Raw genomic sequence first — 19,250 nt, 5'->3', positions numbered from 1 at the left:
AGACGGGGCTGGAGCTGGGATGGGGACCCTGGTCCACCACCTGCAAGGTCGAAGCTCTCGTCAGTCGTCCGTTGTCTTCTCTGCCCCTTTCCAGATCCTTCATCCATAAGGAAGCTCATACATCATTCTCCCCCTGCACACACACACCTTTTAAAAATCTTTTCAAGAGTTCTTTTTATGTTTTTTTAAAGCCAGGTATATTGAAGTATAACTGATGCGTGGTAACATTCGTGTGCTCAGATGTCCAGTTCTAGGCATTTTGGCAAATGCATAATCATGTATCCCGTGCCACGGTCAAGATACAGAACCGCTTCACCACCCCCAAAAGTTCCCTCATGCCCCCTGTGTAGTCTCTCCTCTCCCCACTCCCCTAATCCCTGGGAACCGTGGATCTGACCTCCATCAGTCTAGTTTGTCTTTTCCAGAACGGCGTTTAAATGGAATTACACGGTGTGCAGCTCTCTGTGTCTGGTTTCTTTCACTCAGCATAATGCATTGAACGCTCACCCCTGTTGTTGCGAGTATAAGGAATTAACTCCTGCTTGTTACCGAGTAGCATTCCATTATGTGAATGGACTTCGGTTTGTTTATCCACTCACCAGTGCAGGGACATTGGGTTCAGGAACATCTCTAGCTTTTGGAGATGATGAATAAAGGGGCTATAAACATTCATGCACAGGAGTCTGTGTGGACAGTATGTTTTCATTTCTCTAGGGTAAATACTTAGGAGTGGGTTGGCTGGGTCGAACAGTAAGGGTATGTTTGACTTTCTAAGAAACCGCCAAGTGTATGTTTCAGAGTGGCCATATAACTTTGCATTTCCGTGAACCGCAGACGAGGTGTCCCCATAGCTCCACGTTTTCATAAGCTCTTGGCATGGTCAGCTTTTTAGCCACCTAATAAGTGTGTCTTCTCCCGTTTTTATGCATAAACTAGCATTCTATACACACCTTGTAAAACGTGTTTTCTTTTTTTTTAAGTTTATTTATTTTGAGAGAGAGAGAGAGAGAGAGAGAGAGCAGGGGAGGGCCAGAGAGAGAGGAGAGAGCAAGAATCCCAAGCAGGCTCCATGCTGGTAGCTCAGAGCCCGAGGTGGGGCTCCATCCCACGAACCATGAGATCATGGCCCGAGCTCAAGTCGGCCACTCAACCAACTGAGCCACCCAGGTGCCCCCAAACCTGTTATCCTTCATTTACTAGCATATGTAGGAGAAAAAGACATAATCCTCAACACAAGGTCTAATTGGAGAGGCAGATAGTCCCAGTCTATTACAACTCAGAATGAACAAAGCTGTGATGGAGGAGAGTCCGGGCACTGCAGGAACCCAGCGCAGTCACCTGCTCCAATCCAGGTTGAGGAAGGAGGGGGCGGGAATCAAGGAGGGCTTCCTGGAGGAGGCTCCGCGGTCTAAATTGAGACTTAAGGCTGAGGAGGAGTGAGCTGGGCAAAGTTGCAGGAAGCAACTTCCTGACACAAAGAACAGCGTGTGCAAAGGCCAGGAGAAGATTCTGGACTTGGCACGCTTGGCCCCAGGACCAATTGGTTGCGGAGTCCCTCCTCCTTCTCCTCCTTTCTGCCTGCCTTCGGGTCCGACGGATCCTTTTAAACAGAGGTGGCGACTTTCCCTTGCGAACACACTGGCGCCTTAGGAGGCTCCATTCCGCCTTCCAGAATAATCCGAGCTGGCATTTTTAAATCACTTGCTGTGTCCGCACTAATTTGGGCTCTGCCCTTGCCATCTCGCTGGGAAGCTCAGCTTCATAGAGGGTCGCCTTTGTTCTACTTTCTCCCCTCCGGGTCCCCAGGGTCTGCAGCATTTGCCCATGTCCTAGGAGGAAGGCAGGTGTAGGTACGCAGAAGTGAATGAATCGCTTTAGAAAAGGTTCCCCATGAGACTCCAGTTCGGAACAGTAGCTAATTATCTCCTGGGATAATAAAGCAGCAGCGAGTATTAATTAATAGCTCATCACGGTGGGAAAAAAGGCTTGAGAATAAGGTTTGGGGCTGATCCTTCCTCCCTGTCCTCTGCCTTACACACACACACACACACACACACACACACACACACATACAGCCCCTTCCTCAGCCGTTACTATAGAGACCTCTTTCCTGCCACCCTCGTGAGCATTTACAAATTGAGACCTGCACAGATGGTGGCCTGTTGTTCTCTCTTCTAAGGACAATTTCTGGAGCCCCGAGGATTAAGGAAACAGGGCTACTCTGGACAACATCTGCCTGGGGCCCCGAAACCTGACCCGCAAGCCCTGGCAGGGGGAGATTCACGGAGGCATTTACCCAGAAGGAGTGGAACACACAAACAGGACCACACACAGGTTGCCCTCCCCACCTGCGGCCGCCGGGGAATCCCTAATGAAGGTCTCGGTCGGTCACGGGTCCGGTCGGTCCCCAAGCCCCTGAACAAGAGTCACACTTCAACGCTTCAGCCTCTGCGAAAGGAAAGAATCTCGCAGTGTGTGTCTGGAATTGTTACATAATATAAACTAGGGTTTCCTGAGCATCTGCTTTGGGCCAAACGCCACACACATTTTATGTGTAACGAGTGCATACGGATGCCCTTTGTGTATAATCATCGTGATGATGTGGGGGCTCTTTTCTTTGTCATCAGCTATCGGCTAAGAGTTTTTTGAATGGATATATTTTTTAATTTATTTATTTTTGAGAGAGAGGGAGAGAGAGCGTGTGCACACACATGTGCGTGGGGGGAGGGGCAGGCAGCGAGCGAAAGAGAGAGAATCCCGAGCAGGCTCAGCGCGGTCAGCGCCGAGGCGGACGCGGGGCTCGAGCCCACGAACCGTGAGATCACGACGTGAGCTAAAATTGAAGCGTCAGGGGCTCCTATGCTAAGGGCTTCATATATCAGGGAAGGGCAAGAATTGTTAGTAATTGAATGAAAGAATGAACGAATGATCTCATTTGCTCGTCGTACCCACCCTGGACCATATTAACTGCACCCCATTTTGCAGATGTGGAAACTGAGGCTCAGGGAGGTGGAGAGATTCTCACCAAGGACACGAGGCTAATAGGCGGTGGAGGAGGGCCCTGAAAGGAGGTCTTCCTGTTATGGCGCTCCCTACCCCTCATCTTGACGAGGCCCAGAGAGGAAAGCAACTTTGTCCAGCTCCCGAAGCAGGTCAGGGATCCGGCCAGGACTAGAACCCCTCTCTCCTGTGCATTTTTCTTTGGCTCTCTCTTATTCCCTTGCAGCTTTAGCACCAAGCACAGTGGCCCACAAAAAAACCAGGTAGATATTTTCAGATGATGCTGTAAGTACCAGGTTCGGGCCTTCCAGAATCTTCTGGACTCCTTCTCAGGTGGTCACGTCCCTCCAGGAGCCCGGGACACGGAGTTTTGTCCCTCTTTGGAACATGCCGGGGAGACAAACACGGGTCGATTGCCGGATTATGGTCACACCCAGAGGGGCAGGCTGGCTGGGCTGGATATTTCCCCCTACGCCATTCTGCTGTCCCCCGGAATGGTTCCCCTTGACATCTGCCAGTTTCCAAAATCAGTTTTCTAGCTTTCCTGTTGGTTCTGTGACCTTCACAACGTCCTTCCAATCACCCCCTTTCCTGTTGAAGTAACAGCTCCAGTTACCAGGTATTGAGCGCCGACCAAGTGTGGGCTCTTTCTTCCTGTCTCATGCTTACCCTGGCCTCCAAGCTCTGTGCAGTTCCCCATTTCCAGAGACAGAAGCGGGCCCAGAGAGGTTGAGACACCTGCCCGAGCTCACAGAGCAAAGAAGTGGGGAGAGCCGCCACTGGAAAACAGAACCCCCGCTTGCAGTCACATCCCGTGACAGGTGTCTGTGTCCTGAGTGGGAGCAGCCCCCAGCCTCTGAAAGGTGGCTCTCGGGCTGCAGAGTCAAGGAGGAAAGCCACGTCCCCGCAGGCCTGGGTTCCACTCCATCCCTGACTCCTGGAAGAACCTGGAAAGAATAGCAGGAACAAAGCGTCCTCCCTTCTGGGCTTTCTGAGATGCTTCAGGAACTGGTATGGACAAAATTTCCCCTACAACCCTCCCCCGCAACTGTCCTCCCTCTGACTCTCCCTCCTAGTGGCTGGGGAGGGGATGGGAACAGAATTCCCGGCAAACGCAGTGGCGGAGGGGAGCGTATGCCTAGAAGAGGCAGAGAATAAGATGTGCGAGTGTCAGGGAGGCCCCTTCGAGGAGGTGCCATCTGTGCAGAGAAGGGGAAAGGCGAGAAAGAGCCAATCAGCGGGAAGAGACTTCCAGGCCGAGGGAACAGCAGGTGCAACGGCCCGGAGGTGGGAACGGGCGCTGCAGAAACCGAGAGCAGGCCAGGTGCACGGTCTCGTCCACTGAGAGCCTGGGCCACTTCCTGTGGCCAGTGATAAAGCTGGTTCTTGGAGCCTGCATTCTCCATAATGAGAACGAGGGCTCGGACCCACAGCGGGGCTCAGTCCACCGTAGGTGCTCAATTAATGCTCGCGAATGAAAGAAAGAACGAACAGAAGGGACCCAGAAGGGACAGAAGGGATCAGCCAGTCCAGGAATCAACAACTCACATGCCCGCAGGAGCCTTCCACACAAAGACTCCCAAAACAAAAGCACCCTGTGATGAACAGACTCCGACGGCAGCCAATTCAGCGTGAGGCCTCCTGCCCAATCCCTTTGTTTTATCTACGAAAAACAAAACAAAACAAAACAAAACTGAATTCAGAGCGTTTAAAGGACACGTGGACGTTCTCACAGCTCATAATTAAGCTGGACCATGATGACAACTTGTCCACTGACTGCATAACATATGCATAACACACATACTCTCAATAAATACCGCGCCCCCCCCCCATTTGTTATTTTAACTGACAGGAAACCAGAGGCTCAGAGAGGTTAAGGGATTCATCTAGAGTCACACAGCGGTAAATGGCAGAGACTGGCTTGGAACCCCGTCTGCCCGGCGCTGAGTCTTGGATGGACGCTCCCTTCAAAACTTACACTTTCCGTATTTTTGTAGCAAAGGAAACTGAGACTCCAAGGAGGGCAGAGTGTGTGTGTGTGTGTGTGTGTGTGTGTGTGTGTAATTTAGTACAGTCAAGAGTTCTGAGACCCCAAATCTTAAGAATCATACCCACCGAGCTGATTCACGCCTCCAAACCCAGTTTACCCCGCCTGGAGGAGGCTCGGGTTCCCCGCCCCCACTGCGAGCGCTCCGTCCTCCCCCCACCCCCGCCCACACTGGGTGTACACAGTAGGCGCTTAATAAGCGCTCCGACGGCGGCCACGGCGGCGGCTTCGAGAAGGCGCGACGGAGAGGGTCCCGCAGGTCCGCCCTCCGCGCCCAGCAACTCGGGGCCCGCCCAGCCCCCCGCCCCGGCCCCCGCGCCCCCGCGCCCCCGGCCCCGCGGAGCTCTCCCGCCGCAATTACGGTAATTAGCTCGGGGCTGCGCGCCCGGGAGGGAGGAGGCGGGAGGCGGACTTTGGCCCGGGCTGACCTGCTTCCGCGCGGGCCCCCGGATTGGTCGGCGCCGGGCACGTGACGCGCGGCGCGGACTTGTTGCTGGGCATCCCGGCGTTGCCGGGGCAACGCCCGCCGCGTGTCCTCTGCGCCGAGGGCCGCGGAGAAGTGGCTGCGCCGAGGGTCTCCAGACTCGGCGGGAGGCGAGGACGTGGGGGGGGAGGGGGGGGCGATCGGCAGAGCGAGGCTGGCTGCCTCCCTCCCCCCGCTCTCCCCGGGCCCCAGGCCTCCCCCCTCCCCCCTGCCCAGTCGCCCCAGGCCCCCACGGACAGGACATGCACGTGGGTGGTCACATCCCGAGAGCCAGGGGGCGCACGCGCAGCCACCACGCACGGGCCCCACTCCAGGGGCAGACAGACAACACAGACGCACAGAGCTTGCATTTAACAAGCAGTACTGACACCCCCCCCCCCAACCGAGGTGTCACAGCATGTCCGACAGGGGGTGACGCAAGAGACAGGGGGTGACGCAAGACAAGGCGGCAGGGACACAGTCCCTGTTCCCAATCCTTATCCTCATCCCAGGAGCCCCTGCACCTGACCACCCCCGCGTGCGGGGCCCCAGCTAACCGCTTTACCTGCGTTTCATCTTCATTACCCTCCTATACTGACCCCATTTTACAGATGAGGAAACTGAGGTTAAGACTAGGACCAGCACCTAGCTGGGAGAAGGGGACTCCACCCGCAGGGAGGTCTACGACAGCTCACGTCCTCACTGTATAAAACTTACTCTAATAATAATAATAGAAATAAATCTAGCTATTGCCGCCTAATATATTACCCCAAAACATACTGGCTTGAATTATATGATCTCATGGCTTCTGTGATTCAGAAGTTCAGGTTGGGCTTAGCTGGGTGCTGTGCCTCACAGCCTTTCAGGCTGCACCACGTGAGACCTGAAGGTCTGAGCGGAGAAGGATCCACTTCCAAACTCGGGGGGGGGGGGGGGGGGGGGGGGGGAGGGTTGTTAGCAGGACTCAGGTTTTGGAAGGCTGCTGGCGGGAGCCTGCCCTGAGGTCTTTGCCACGTGGGTGTCCCCAACACGGTGGGTTGCTTCAGTAAATTTTTAAAAACGTTTATTTATTTTCGAGAGCGAGAAAGACACAGAGGGTGAGCCGGGGAGGGGCAGAGAGAGAGAGAGGGGGAGACAAAGCAGGCTCCAGGCTCCGAGCTGTCAGCACAGAGCATGACCAGGGGCTCGAACTCACAAACTGTGGATCATGACCTGAGCGGAAGTCAGATGCCCAAGGGACTGAGCCCCCCCCCCCCCGCCCCGCGCGCCCCGATTGCTTCATTAAACCGTCCAAGGCCAGGAGACAAGAGCCCTCGAGCAAGACAGAAGTCAGTTTCTTTTATAACCTAATCATTGAAATGTCAGCTCATTACTTTGTGTGGGTTCATGTTGGTTACATGCCTACGTGGATAAAATGGCAAATATATACGGAGTCACTAAGTGTACAGTTTAGTATATACATTTAAGTCCATTCACAATGGAGGGCACCTGGGTGGCTCAGTCGGTTGAGCGTCCGACTCTTGATTTCAGCTCAGGTCATGATCCCAGGGTCGTGGGATCGAGCCCTGCGTCGGGCTCTGGGCTGATGGCTCAGAGCCTGGAGCCTGCTTCGGATTCTGTGTCTCCCTCTCTCTCTGCCCCTCCCCCGTTCATGCTCTGTCTCTCTCTGTCTCGAAAATAAATAAACGTTAAAAAAAAATTAAAAAAAAAATAGAAGCAAGTCCTTTCTAATGTACAAGACAGAGGCTTAGGGGAGAGGGGCTGCTTTAGGTTCGGGAGTGGTCAAGGGAGGGTTTTCTGAAGAAGGAAGAGGCATTTAGGCTGAGACGATGAGCCAGAGATCTGGCAACTTGGTGGAAGGATAACCCAGGCGGGGACCCAACTCCTGGAGGCAGGAGGGAGCTTGCGCTTTGGGCCCCGGGAATGCCAAAGCGGCTGCGGGGCAGGAGGAAGCGGGCTGGAGGGCCTGGGGGTTCCCCGGGGGGTCACCACGGCGGGTGGAGGCTCCCATCTGTCCAGATGTGTCAATGTTTTTGTGAGAAGTAAGGGAGACGATTCGTTTTCAGAAATGCCCAAGAGGCGCTGCGCTGTGTAGTGAACGACAGGGTTACAACCTAGTGGAGATGTGGGCGGACCCTCCCCCCAGGGGACTCCCAGACCCTAGAGGGCTGGTTCACTTCCTGGTTCCTCCCTGCCCTCCCTCCGCGGTCTCAGGCTTGTTTTCACAGGGTTTGCAAGGAGCACGCGCCAAAGAAGCAAGCGGGGACTGAAAGAAAGTCTCTGGGTCAGCTCCGGAATCGTGCGTTTGTCCCAATCGGACTACTTTTTGCCTTACGTGGACATCGGCGACTTCTGGGTAAGGCTGCACCCTCTGCGGTATTCAGCCAATGAGGAGCCAGGGGAGGGACCAGCAGGCTGGGAGATAAATGGTCTGCTGCACACCTGCTCTTGCAAGAACGTGGGCCAAAACCTCGCCTCGCTGTCCGTGTCCCTCCTTTGATTGGGTCGGGGGGTTGATTTCTCACAGTTTTCCAACTGTTCTGGAAGCTGATACAGGTGCAGAGGAGGGGAGACGCGGATGCACTGTGTCTATTGTGGTGAAAACGGAACGCGAACTTTGCCACCTTCATCATTTTAGGCGCGTAGCTCAGTAACGTTGAGTACGTTCACGCTGTTGCGACCCAGAGCTCCAGAACTTGGTCAACTTGCAGAGCGGGACCTGGGTCCCCATGAAGCAGGGACTCCACGCCCCCAGCCCCGGCCCCCACCGTCTGCTGTCTGTCTCTGTGGACCGGGACTCCTCTAGGGACCCCCTGTGAGTGGGATCCTACAGAATTTGTCCTGTTGCGTCTGGCGCCTCTCACCGCGCACCGTGACCTCCGGGTTCATCCGCGCAGTGACAGGTGTCAGCATTTCGTTCCTTCTCAAAGCCAGACGCTCTCCCACCGCGCGCAGAGACCACGTCTTGTGGGTCTAGTCTCTGATCGGCGCTTTGGTTTTGCTCTACCTTTAGGGCCGCTATCCACAAGCCCCCACCTTCAGTTCCTTCCTGTTACATGCCCAGAGCTGGAATTGAAGGCCAAGAGGATTATGCGGTAAAAATTCGGAGAGGAAAGCCGGTGGGAGGGCTCCTTGGGGAGGTACGATATTGTGATTTTTTTTTTTTTTTGGTGAGTTTGTTTGCTTGTTTTGAGAGAGACAGAGAGAGTGTGAGCAGGGGAGGGGCAGAGAGAGAGGGAGGATCCCAAGCACAGAGCCCGACGTGGGGCTCGACCCCACACACCGTGAGATCATGACCTGAGCTGAAGTCGGACGCTTAACCGACTGAGCCACCCAGGCGCCCCGTATGATACGTGATTTTACAGAACGACGGTGATGCGAGCCATCCACAATGAGATAAAAGGCTCCGCATCTATGCAGCTGACGCCCGAGAGGGGCCAGCGAGTCTGATGTCACTTTCTAAGCATCTTTGAGCCTCGGGTCTCTGCTGGCACGGGGTCAAGATTCCCCAAGCTGTGCTCACACACGCCACTTGCTGCCCAGACAGGCCCCCCGGAGCACCGCCACCCCGGCTCATCTGGGGTGTCCCCCGGTGGGTCTGGGAGAAGAGGGGCTCAGGTTTCTGCTCAGGGCAGCTGTCGGGAGGCCCCCGGGCAGGTGAAAAGCTTGGGAGTGAGGCTCCGGCAACGGAGATGGAACCTGATAATCCCGTGTTGCTCTCGTCCCTCGCAGAGTGTCCCAGCTCACCTGTGACAGCCAGCTCGGGGACCCGGGACACAGGGAGCCTGTGCAGGGGTGGGGGAGGGTCTGGAGACACTTCTTGGCTGCAAGGACCCTGGTCTGTGTCACCGGAAAGGAGCCAGAGCCGGGTCTCCGCACGAGTAACCCACCTTCAGCCCCGGACAGCCACACCCCGCCCCTGGCCACGGCATTTCGTCTCCGCTTCTCCAAAATAACCTGCCGTGTTGTCTTTTCATTATTCAGCGAGCGCATGTTCCCTGCAGATAATTCAAAAGCCGGGGGAAAACCACAAAGAAAATAAAAGTCACCCACGACCACCCCACGGCAGGGAGTTGTTGCCAGAAGTTTCTAACATCCTCCCCCACTCGTCCCTAATATATCTGCTCTCCTTCGTGTGTTTACCAAAAAGGGAATCGTGCAGCACGTTGCTTCCCTTCGTAGACGGAAAACATCTTCTCCTGCCTCGAAATTCTCTGCTCTGCTAGCTCTCCCGGTTCAGCTCTCCCGCAGCATAAGTGACGTGCACCCCCTCATTGGACATCTAGGTTGTTCGCCGTTGGGGGGCGAAGCGACTTGGTAACCAGCTCTTTGGGACCGCGTCTTTGTACAAGTTGGTGGAGGCAGAATTGTCCTGTCTGTAAATGTGCTCATTTAAAGCATTTAAAAAAATTGTTTAAACATTGTTTTTAGCACATTCATTTTTGAGAGAGAGAGGAGAGAGAGAGCGCAGGGAAGGGGCAGAGGGAGGGGGAGACACAGCATCGGAAGCAGGTTCCAGGCTCCGAGCCGTCAGCACAGAGCCCGGCGTGGGGCTCGAACCCACGAACCGAGAGATCATGACTGGAGTCGAAGTCGGAATTTCACTTTTGCAAAAGAGGGAGCTCGCCCTGTTCTTGACCACAACCCCCCCCCCTTTAAAATGAGTAAGACGGGGGCACCTGGGGGGCTCGGTCGCTTAAGCGTCTGGCTTCGGCTCAGATCATGATGTCTGGTCTGTGAGTTCGAGCCCCGCGTCGGGCTCTGTCTCTGTCTCTGTCTCTCTCAAAAAAAGTAAACAAACATTAAACAATTAAAAAAGTAAAATAAAATGAGTAAAACCATTTCCATTCCCCTCTTTTTTGTGTTTGAATCACCCCCAAAGCCTGGACCCATCTGACCCAGTTTTCCATTGGTGGCATGGCCCGATGGCTGGACATCTCTTCATTCATTTGTTCACTCGGCAAGTATTTATTAAGCACCTGCTGTGTGCCAGGCATCGTTCCAAACGAGCAGTGAACAAGGTAGACAAACATCCCTGTCCACGTGGGGTTTAGAATCGAGAGAGGGAGACGGACACTAGACTGGGAAGCGGCTGGGGAAACTGCCTCACACGGGCAGCTGGAGGAAAGTGTAGCGTGACGTCAGTGAGGCACGTAACAGGTGACCAGGGCGGGCTTCCCCGAGGAGGTGATGTCCGAGCTGAGACCGGAGAATGCATTGGCACAGCTAAGAGAAGCAGTCAGGAGAGCATTACTGGAGGGGGGCACAGCGTGTGCAAAGGCCCTGGGATGGATGCAAGGGAACGTGGCCCAAATTGGCTGCAACCGGGCCCGTGTGGAGCAAAGCGAGTGACAAGGGTCCTGGTTGGAAATGTCACTGGAAGGACCCTGATTCTGATGCCAGCTGAGACCAAGCTGGGTGTGTGTGGGGGGTGGGGGGTGGGGGTGGGACCGGGGTTGGAAACAGAGGAGGAGTCAAGGGGGCCTCGCAAGATTCTGGCCTCTGAGGCAGGGCAGGTGGTGGTGAGGCTTGATGAGGGCGAGGTTTAGAAGGTCTGGAGCACAAGTTCAAGTTTGGATGCACTGAGGTATCTGTTAGTGGGGGGCGGGGGAGGGGGCCCTGAGGAGGGGTCAGAGGTCAGGCGGGAAGTGGCGGAGAGGTTGGGCTAAAGGAGAAACTCGGTCTCACAAGTACCACAGAGGGAAGGCAGAGTGCGGAACAGGGGGCCTAATGGCCTGAGCACCTGCTTTGGGGTCCGGGAGAGCCACCCCAGGTCCCCCCCACCCCCAGCCGCCAGCGGGATCCCTTCCTCCGACACCCGAACAAGCACAGAGCCTGGAGAGGGGGCTGTGAGGGCTCCACTCGCGGGCCTCGGTCCAGCTTTATTTCTCTTCCCTTCCAGAACTTTGAATACATTTCTCTACCTATTAAATTCAAAGCCAGAAAAACGGCCACCAAGGAGGCAAATGTGTTCTTCAAACACGGAGAGACAGAGAGAGAGAGAGAGAGAGATGGGGAGGGGAGGGGAGGGGAGGGAGGCAGATAGCATCCTCCTGAAACCATGGTGACCAGTATGATTTGGGGGGGGGGGCGCTGATGATATTAATCATAATTCCCTGTGTGCATCTTTCCAGCATGGGTTATCGTATGCGCAAGGCCGCGTGCGTGTGTGCGTGCGTGTGTGTGCATCTCTGTGTAGGCGTCTGAACGTGTGTGTAAGGCTGCATGGATTGCAGGCATGTGGCTGCGCGTGCACGAGCGGCACACGGATCTCACCGCTCACGTGTGACTTTTACACGGATGTTCCAAGCTGGGTGTGGACGCAGGAGTCCCACGCGCGTCTGAGCGGCCCCGCACAAGCCTGTGTGTGCTTCGCCGTGTGCCCCTGTGCCTCTGGGGGCGTGACCGTGCGCGTTTGCGTCTGCACTCGAACCCGCTTGCGCGTGCGTGTGCACGCAGCGCTGTGGGCGCGACCCGCGGGCTTGGGTCACGCCTGAGCAGCCCCAGAAGTGTGTACCCACACATGTCGCTGTGTGTGCACGAGGGGAGCTGAAAATAAAAACCTGGGAAGCGAAACCCCGTGGTCTGGTTGACAGTCTCCTACCAGAGTCGGTTCCCCGATTCAGAGAATGTGCTAGAGTTTTGCAAGACGTTACGAGGGGGGGAAGCTGGGGGCAGGGTACCAGGGACGGCCGCCCTATTTTTGCTACTTCCTGTGGCGCCTATAATCGTTTTAAAAAATCAAAGGTTAAAAGACTCTGGGGGTGAGCAACAGGAATTTCACACGTTTGTGTCTCCTCAAGACAAGCAGGAGAAAAAGTGGGGGGGAATGGTAAGCAGCTAACCTGTGATTTTTTTTGAAAGTAGGATTTTCACCGAGAACACGGTTGGTGCCCCGAGTCTCCCAGGTGGAGGGTGGCCATCCGGGTGCTGTGCGTGTGTGTGTGTGTGTGTGTGTGTGTGTGTGTGTGTGTCGGGGGCCGGGGGTGGGAGGTGTGGCGTGGGAGGCTTAGATCCTGCGACCCAGGCAGGTGCAGTGGTGTTACCAGGCATGTGGCCGTCTGGCGACCCAGGAGGACGTGGCGGGCCTGGGAACGCGTACAGAGTGAATGGTGAGCGCGTGGGACTTCACAGGCGAAGGGAAGGAAATTTGATCAAGGTGGAGTTAAAAAGGCAGAGGCCTCAAATCCCTTGGGGCGCGGGGAGGGAGGGGCAGAGCAGCTAATCCCCTGGGTGTCAGTTGTCGGACCACCTGCCTCAACGGGTTTCGCCCCCCACCCCAGGGTCCCAAGCCTAAAGGGGGGCAGGGAGAGAGGCAGAGACACAGAGGCGCAGAGGGAAGGGGCAGGGAGGGAGAGAGACAGAGCCCAGGCAGAACAGAGGGAGACAGAGAGACAGGGACAGAGGGAGAGAGAAAGAGAGACGAGACAGAGAGAAGCTGTCCAAGCATCTTCTTCCTCGAAGAAGCCATCGTCTGCTCGCTTCAAAGGACCGATTAGTCAGTCCATTCCAGAGCATTCTCTCGGCAAGCCAGTAACGTATCAGTTACCTGTTGCTGTGTAACAAACCACCTCCAAAATGCAAAGGCTTAAACGACAACAATTTCTTATTTGTCATGATTCTGCGGCTTGGCCGGGGGACTCTTGCCTGGGCTCGTTCGTGCGGCTGCGGTCAAAGGGCAGCTGAGCTGGGCTGGAAGGTCTCAGCTGGTCCCATCCACTTGTCTGGGGTCTTGTGTGGAGGTGGACGGGCTGGGACCTCTCTCCCTCTACTTGCCTCACTGCTGGGGGCCGGAAGCCTAGAAACTACAGTTCCCAGAATCCCCTGCAGCTGAGCTCGGGAGGCCATTAAGTTCTAAGTAAGGGAGCACATAGTCATGCCATGCTCCATGCAGAGGCTGTGTTTCTGTTCTTCTTCTTTTTTTAATGTTTTATTTATTTTTGAGAGAGACAGAGACAGAGTGTGAGCGGGGGAGGGGCCGAGAGAGAGAGAGGGAGACACAGAATCCGAAGCGGGCTCCAGGCTCTGAGCCATCAGCCCAGAGCCCGACGCGGGGCTCGAACCCACAAACCGCGAGATCGTGACCTGGGCCGAAGTCAGATGCTCTACCCACTGAGCCACCCAGGCGCCCCAACCCAGAGAATCTTAACCGATGTAATAAGGAAGGTGAAATCTGCACGGGTGACTGTTTTACACAGAATGGAGCAGAGAGTCTTGTTGAAAGACCATAATTTCCGTGACATCAGGCTCCCAGCTCAACCAAAGCAAAGGACAGTAACACTGGAGCCACACTGAACGGCAGGGCCAGAATAGCCCTCAAGAAACCACATCTGAACCACCACAAGGTAAACTGAGTCCAGCAGGGACGGGGGCTGAGTCATTAGCAAGATTGAGAGGCAGAGCTTTAAAATGTCGCTGGTCCGGGAAGAGCCAGCTATGAGAAAGGATGGAGAGATGTACAGACGTCAGGGGAGATCATGGCACGGACAGTGCTTTTTTCCAAGCCCTCAACCCGGTGTCCGATGTTGCCAAGGTCACGGGCACAAAAATGACTCCTGTTGTCCTAGATGTAGACGTACCAACAGTTACACTACGTCACATTGGACCAGGTCATGCAAGATCTCTGGTTGTGTCCGTGGTGGAGACAAGGAGATCTCAGAAACCCAGGGGTGTATCAGTTAGGGAAGGTTATACGCGGTAACAAACATCCCCCAGATCTCCGTGGCTCAAAAGTGGCCCAAGATGTATCTCCTGCTTGCGTTCATCCCTCTGTCGGGGTTTGGCTGAGGATGTCTTGTGTCCTCCTTCTACAGGTACCGGTTGGTGGAGCCACCGCCCCCTCCGATTTGCCGGTCACTGCAGCTGAAGGAAAGAGGCAATGTGACAACTGGTACCCTGGCTGTAGAAGTTTCCGTCCGGGGGCACGTGTCACTTCAGCTCCCATTTAATTGGTCAAAGCAGCTCCCGTGGCTCCCAGGGGACTTCGGGGGGAGCAGAGAAGGGCAATTCCGCCTGGGAAAATGACCGGACATCTTTTTTGGGGACAGCATCAATGGTGAACTTAGGGGATGGGGGAAGGGTGATGTTCGCCAGCAACGAAACTCACACCAGAAAAAAAGTACCCGAACATCGGCCAAGGCCGGCTACCTCTAATGCTCCTGGATGTCGGCAACCTTCTAGAATCTGATAGGGTTTAATTCGTGTGATCCTCAAAGCAATTCCATTTGACGGACGAGGAAACCGAGCACAGAGAGGTTAGGTATATTTTCCAAGAACCCGCAGCTCTGAAGCAGCAGACGGGGAGATTTGATCCTAAGCAATGTGGCCCCAAACCGGGTGCATTTAAATGCTATATCAGAACGCCTCAGACCCAGAGAAGCTTCCGGAAGACAAAAAGGGCCAAGAAATGTGGGCCGCAGTGACTGATTCAGGGATAGGCCGGTGATCCCCCTGAGCCAATCGGATCCTTCACTGGGACTCTGGCTGGATCCGGTAGGGAAGATTCTCTGTGTCCACCCGAGTTGCTAGGAGAGAAGGGTGTGGGTCTGGGGAGCTGGTGACTGCGTGGAGGGTTGCAAGATGGCGACGATCATGTTTGAACCCCTGGAGGCAGCCGTGTCTGAAGCCAGCTTAATCCTGGCTTCCCAGTCCACAAGCCAGCATCTCTCCCACCCCCCCTCATTATATCTGTTTTTCAAGGCAGTTTGAGTTGAGTTGCTTTCCCTTGTAAGCAAAAGATCCCTAAAGAGGGCCAGTGTCCTTGTGCAGATCCCCGGACAACTGACTCGAGACAGGAGACCCTGATGCCCTGGAAAATGAGCGCGTCTCTACTATGTGACAGATGCCGGTGAGCCCGTGCCTCGGAGCAGGGAACTCAAGTCCAGTTCAGCCTCCAACACGGACCCCACGACCCCCGCCTCCTGGTGTTTACAGCGGGGTAGACTTGTCCCTCTCTGTGTCAGGCTGGGTCCCTGTGAACCAACAGATGCGGTCACACAGAGGTGATGACTGTCGCTTCCGAGATTAGGTTGTAAAAGACAGCGTCTTCTACCTCATTTGTTCCGTGCGTGAGCTTCTCTCTCTCATATCTCCCCCTCCACTGCGCCCCCCCCCCTTGTCTCTCCCTCCTCCCTGGCTCCCGGCCTGTCCTGCTCTCTGTCCAGCCTTGGTCTCTCCTGCTTTCCTTCCGCTCTCATTTCCCTCCCCCTCCTCACGTGACCTCTGGTCTGTCTCCCCTCTCAGTTTCCTCTGTCTCCCTCTGTCTCTCCGTCTCTCGCTCTCTGCATCTCTCTTCCGCCTCGTCCCTGGCTCCCTGCCCCCACCTGACCCTGTGTGCATCTCTGGGGTTCTCGGTCCGGGTTCCCTGCCCCCTCCCCTTGCAGGCAGGCCGCCCAGTGAGCCCGGGACACCCCCTCTGTGGTTGCCAAGCTCTGGGGCTGGGAGGGGCCGAGAGCTCATTACCCTAATGGTGTCTTCGAAGGGTGCCAGCCAGTCCCGGAAGTGGGCCACTTAAGCCCTTTGGAGCTGATGGCAGCCTGAGGCCACTTCTCCCCACCGGGAGCTGGGAGAGGGGAAGGGAGGAGGGAGGAGAGAGGGGAGGGCGGGAGGAGGAGGGAGGGGGTAGGATGGAGGGGGATATATCTCCACTGTCCTGGGAAAGTGCCCTGGGGCGGTTGGCAGGGGCGAGGAGGCGGGGCCAGACCCCAGGACCAGGGCCCCCCTTGCCCACACCCTCGCACACCTCCGAGAGCACCGCCCCCACATTCTCACTGGGTCACCCGGAGCCACACACGCCCGTGGTCACAGGCGCCCCTCTGCTGCCCAGGCGGGTCTGGGGACATCCCACCGGGTCCCTGCAGCGGGTCCAGCCCCATCGGCTAATTTCCTTCCAGAGGAGCTGGGGATCTGGATCTTTCTGGGAAGCCATTTATGGTGTTTTTAATGTTTATTTAGTTATTTTTGGGAGAGAGAGTGGGAGCAGGGGAGGGGCAGAGAGGGAGAGAGAGTCCAAAGCAAGTGCCGAGCCGTCAGCACGGAGCCCCACGCGGGGCTCAAACTCACCACCCGTGAGATTATGACCCCAGCCGACGTTGGACGCTTAACCGACTGAGCCACCCAGGCGCCCCTGGGTGAAACCATTTAAAAGAAAGCGGGGGGCGCCTGGGTGGCCCAGTCGGTTAAGCGCCCGATGTCAGCTCAGGTCATGATCTCCTGGTTCCTGGGTTCGAGTCCCATGTCGGACTCTGTGCTCACAGTGTAGAGCCTGCTTCAGATTCTGGGTCTCCCTCTCTCTCTGCCCCTCCCTTGCTCTCTCTCTGTCTCTCGCTTTCAAAAATAAATAAATTAAAAGCAATTAATAGTAAAAAAAAGAAAGCAAAAAGGAGGGATACACTCCCACCCAGCAGAGCTAATGGTCCAGACCCCAGCCTCTGATTTGCAAAGGGACTCCAGTCACGTCGCTAAGAGTTGGGCTGGGCCTCTCCCAGCCTCCACCTTCTCTTCTGGAAAATTCAGTCAAACATTCCTCATCTCAGGGGCCTATTTTGAGGACTGACGCAGGAGGCCGGCTCAGCCAGGGACCGGAGGGAGGGCCTCCCATCCTCTCCATCTCCCCGCCACCCCATCCCTGACTCTGCTTCCGTCCTTCTCTGGTGTGGTTTTACCCCATCTCTGCCCCCCCACCTCTCTCTCTCTCTCACACACACACACACACACACGCACACACACTCTCACACTAGTGCTCTGAAGGCCCTACCAGGAGGAGGCAGGGAGGCCACTTGCCTGACCTAGAATCTCACGGAAGCTTTGATTTAGAAGAATCAGAAGCGGAGTGTGCACGCGGGGGCCTGTGTGTGTGTGCACGCGCACACGCATGTGTACCTATGGCCGCGTGCCAGCGTGGCCCGCGAGTTACCCCTGTGGGCGTGTGCGGCTGCGTGGGCCCAGGGTGGGGGGGGATGTTGGGGGTGGGGGCAGGGGTGGGGCTCCTCCGGGGAGGGATGTGGCCTTGAGACCAGCCTCTGCCTCCCATTTCCCTCTTCATTTCTCTCCAAGGCCTTGGGGGTCCCTTTCGCGCTGAGCTGGAATAGAGGCCCCTCCCTCCCTTCTCTGTGGGTGGGGCACCCACCCAGGAGCCCCTCCCCCCACCCCCCCCAGTCCCCCCACCCCCGGTCACCAGGGTCACATCAGCCTGGCCTCCAGTCCTGGCCGTGACTCGCTCTTGGTCTGTGACTCTGGGCAAGACACTGCCCCTCTCTGAGCCTCAGTTTCCTCATCTGTAAAGTGGGGAGGAGAATGGCTTCTTGCTAGGCAGGGTGATTGGGCACTTAAAAAAATTAAAAAAAAAAAAAAAAAGAGGGGCACCTGGGTGGCTCAGTCGGTTAAGCATCCAACTTCAGCTCAGGTCGTGATCTCACGGTCTGTGAGTTCGAGCCCCGCGTCGGGCTCTGCGCTAACAGCAGGAAGCCTGCTTGGGATTCTCTCTCTCCCTCAAAATAAACTGAAGAAAATAAAAAAAAAAAAAAATTAAAGCAAGCTCTATGCCCAATATGGAGGTTTTGCTCTGTACGTGTGGGTGGGTGTCTGTGTATTCTCTGTTACTTTTTTCCCCCAGTTTTTTTAAAAAAAAATTTTAATGTTTATTTTTGAGAGAGAGAGAGTATGAGGGGGAGAGGGGAGAGGGAGAGAGAGAGAGAGAGAGAGAGATACAGAATCGGAAGCAGGATCCAGGCTCTGAGCTGTCAGCACAGAGCCCGATGTGGGGCTCGAACCCACGAACTGTGAGATCATGACCTGAGCCAAAGTCCGACGCCCATCCAACCGAGGAACCCAGGCGCCCCTCCCCCAGTTTTACTGAGACATTATTAACTTATAACATTGTGTTAATACACGGCGTACAAAGTAATGATTAGACATCCCTATGTATTGCCACAGTGATCACCATTTAACCAACATCCCTCCCCTCACATCGCTACAAAGTCTCCCCCCTGTGATGAGACCATTTCAGGTTTACTCTCTTAGCAAGTTTCAAACATTCGATACAGTATTGCCATCCTTTTACATAAAGGGAATGCCTTAGCCAGTTCCCATTAGGGAACATTCTGATGATGGCTTTTGAAGGATGCTAGAATGACATCCTGTGGACCACAGTTGCACACAGGCGTGGGAGAAATTTTGCAAGTGCGTGTGTCTCAAAATACAGTGCATTGGCTGGAGGGAGGGTGGGAACAGAGAGCTAGTGTTTCACGGGGACGCCGTTTCCGTTTGGCAGGGTGAAAAGGGTCTGGCGACGGGCGGTGGGAACGGTGGCCTGGTGGCCTGGCGTTCCTAACGGTTAGGACGCGAAACAGGTTTTATGGGTATTTTACCAAAGTTTGAGAAAAAAATAAAGAAGTTGTATTTTTGATTGGCGTTTATTGATTTATTCTGAGAGGGAGAGAGTGCACGCAAGCATGAGCAGGGGAGGGACAGACACCGAATCCGAAGCAGGCTCCGGGCTCCCAGCTGTCCGCACAGAGCCCGGCGCGGGGCTCGAACCCATGAACCGTGAGATCATGAAATCGAGAGCGGGACGCTTAACCAGCTGAGCCATCCAGGTGCCCTGGGACCTGGGAGCCGTCCCTAGTCCCCGTCCCTAGTCCCCCTGGCACCAGCCCCAGGGGATCAGGGCAGGAGGTAGCGACCCTGAGTGTGAGAACCCCACGGAAGGGGTGTTGGGGGCGGGGGCTCTGGATCGGCTAG

The sequence above is a fragment of the Panthera tigris genome, chromosome A2 (genome assembly GCF_018350195.1).
Source record: "Panthera tigris isolate Pti1 chromosome A2, P.tigris_Pti1_mat1.1, whole genome shotgun sequence".
In the NCBI taxonomy this organism is placed as follows: Eukaryota; Metazoa; Chordata; class Mammalia; order Carnivora; family Felidae; genus Panthera; species Panthera tigris.
This window is presented reverse-complemented; position numbering follows the sequence as displayed.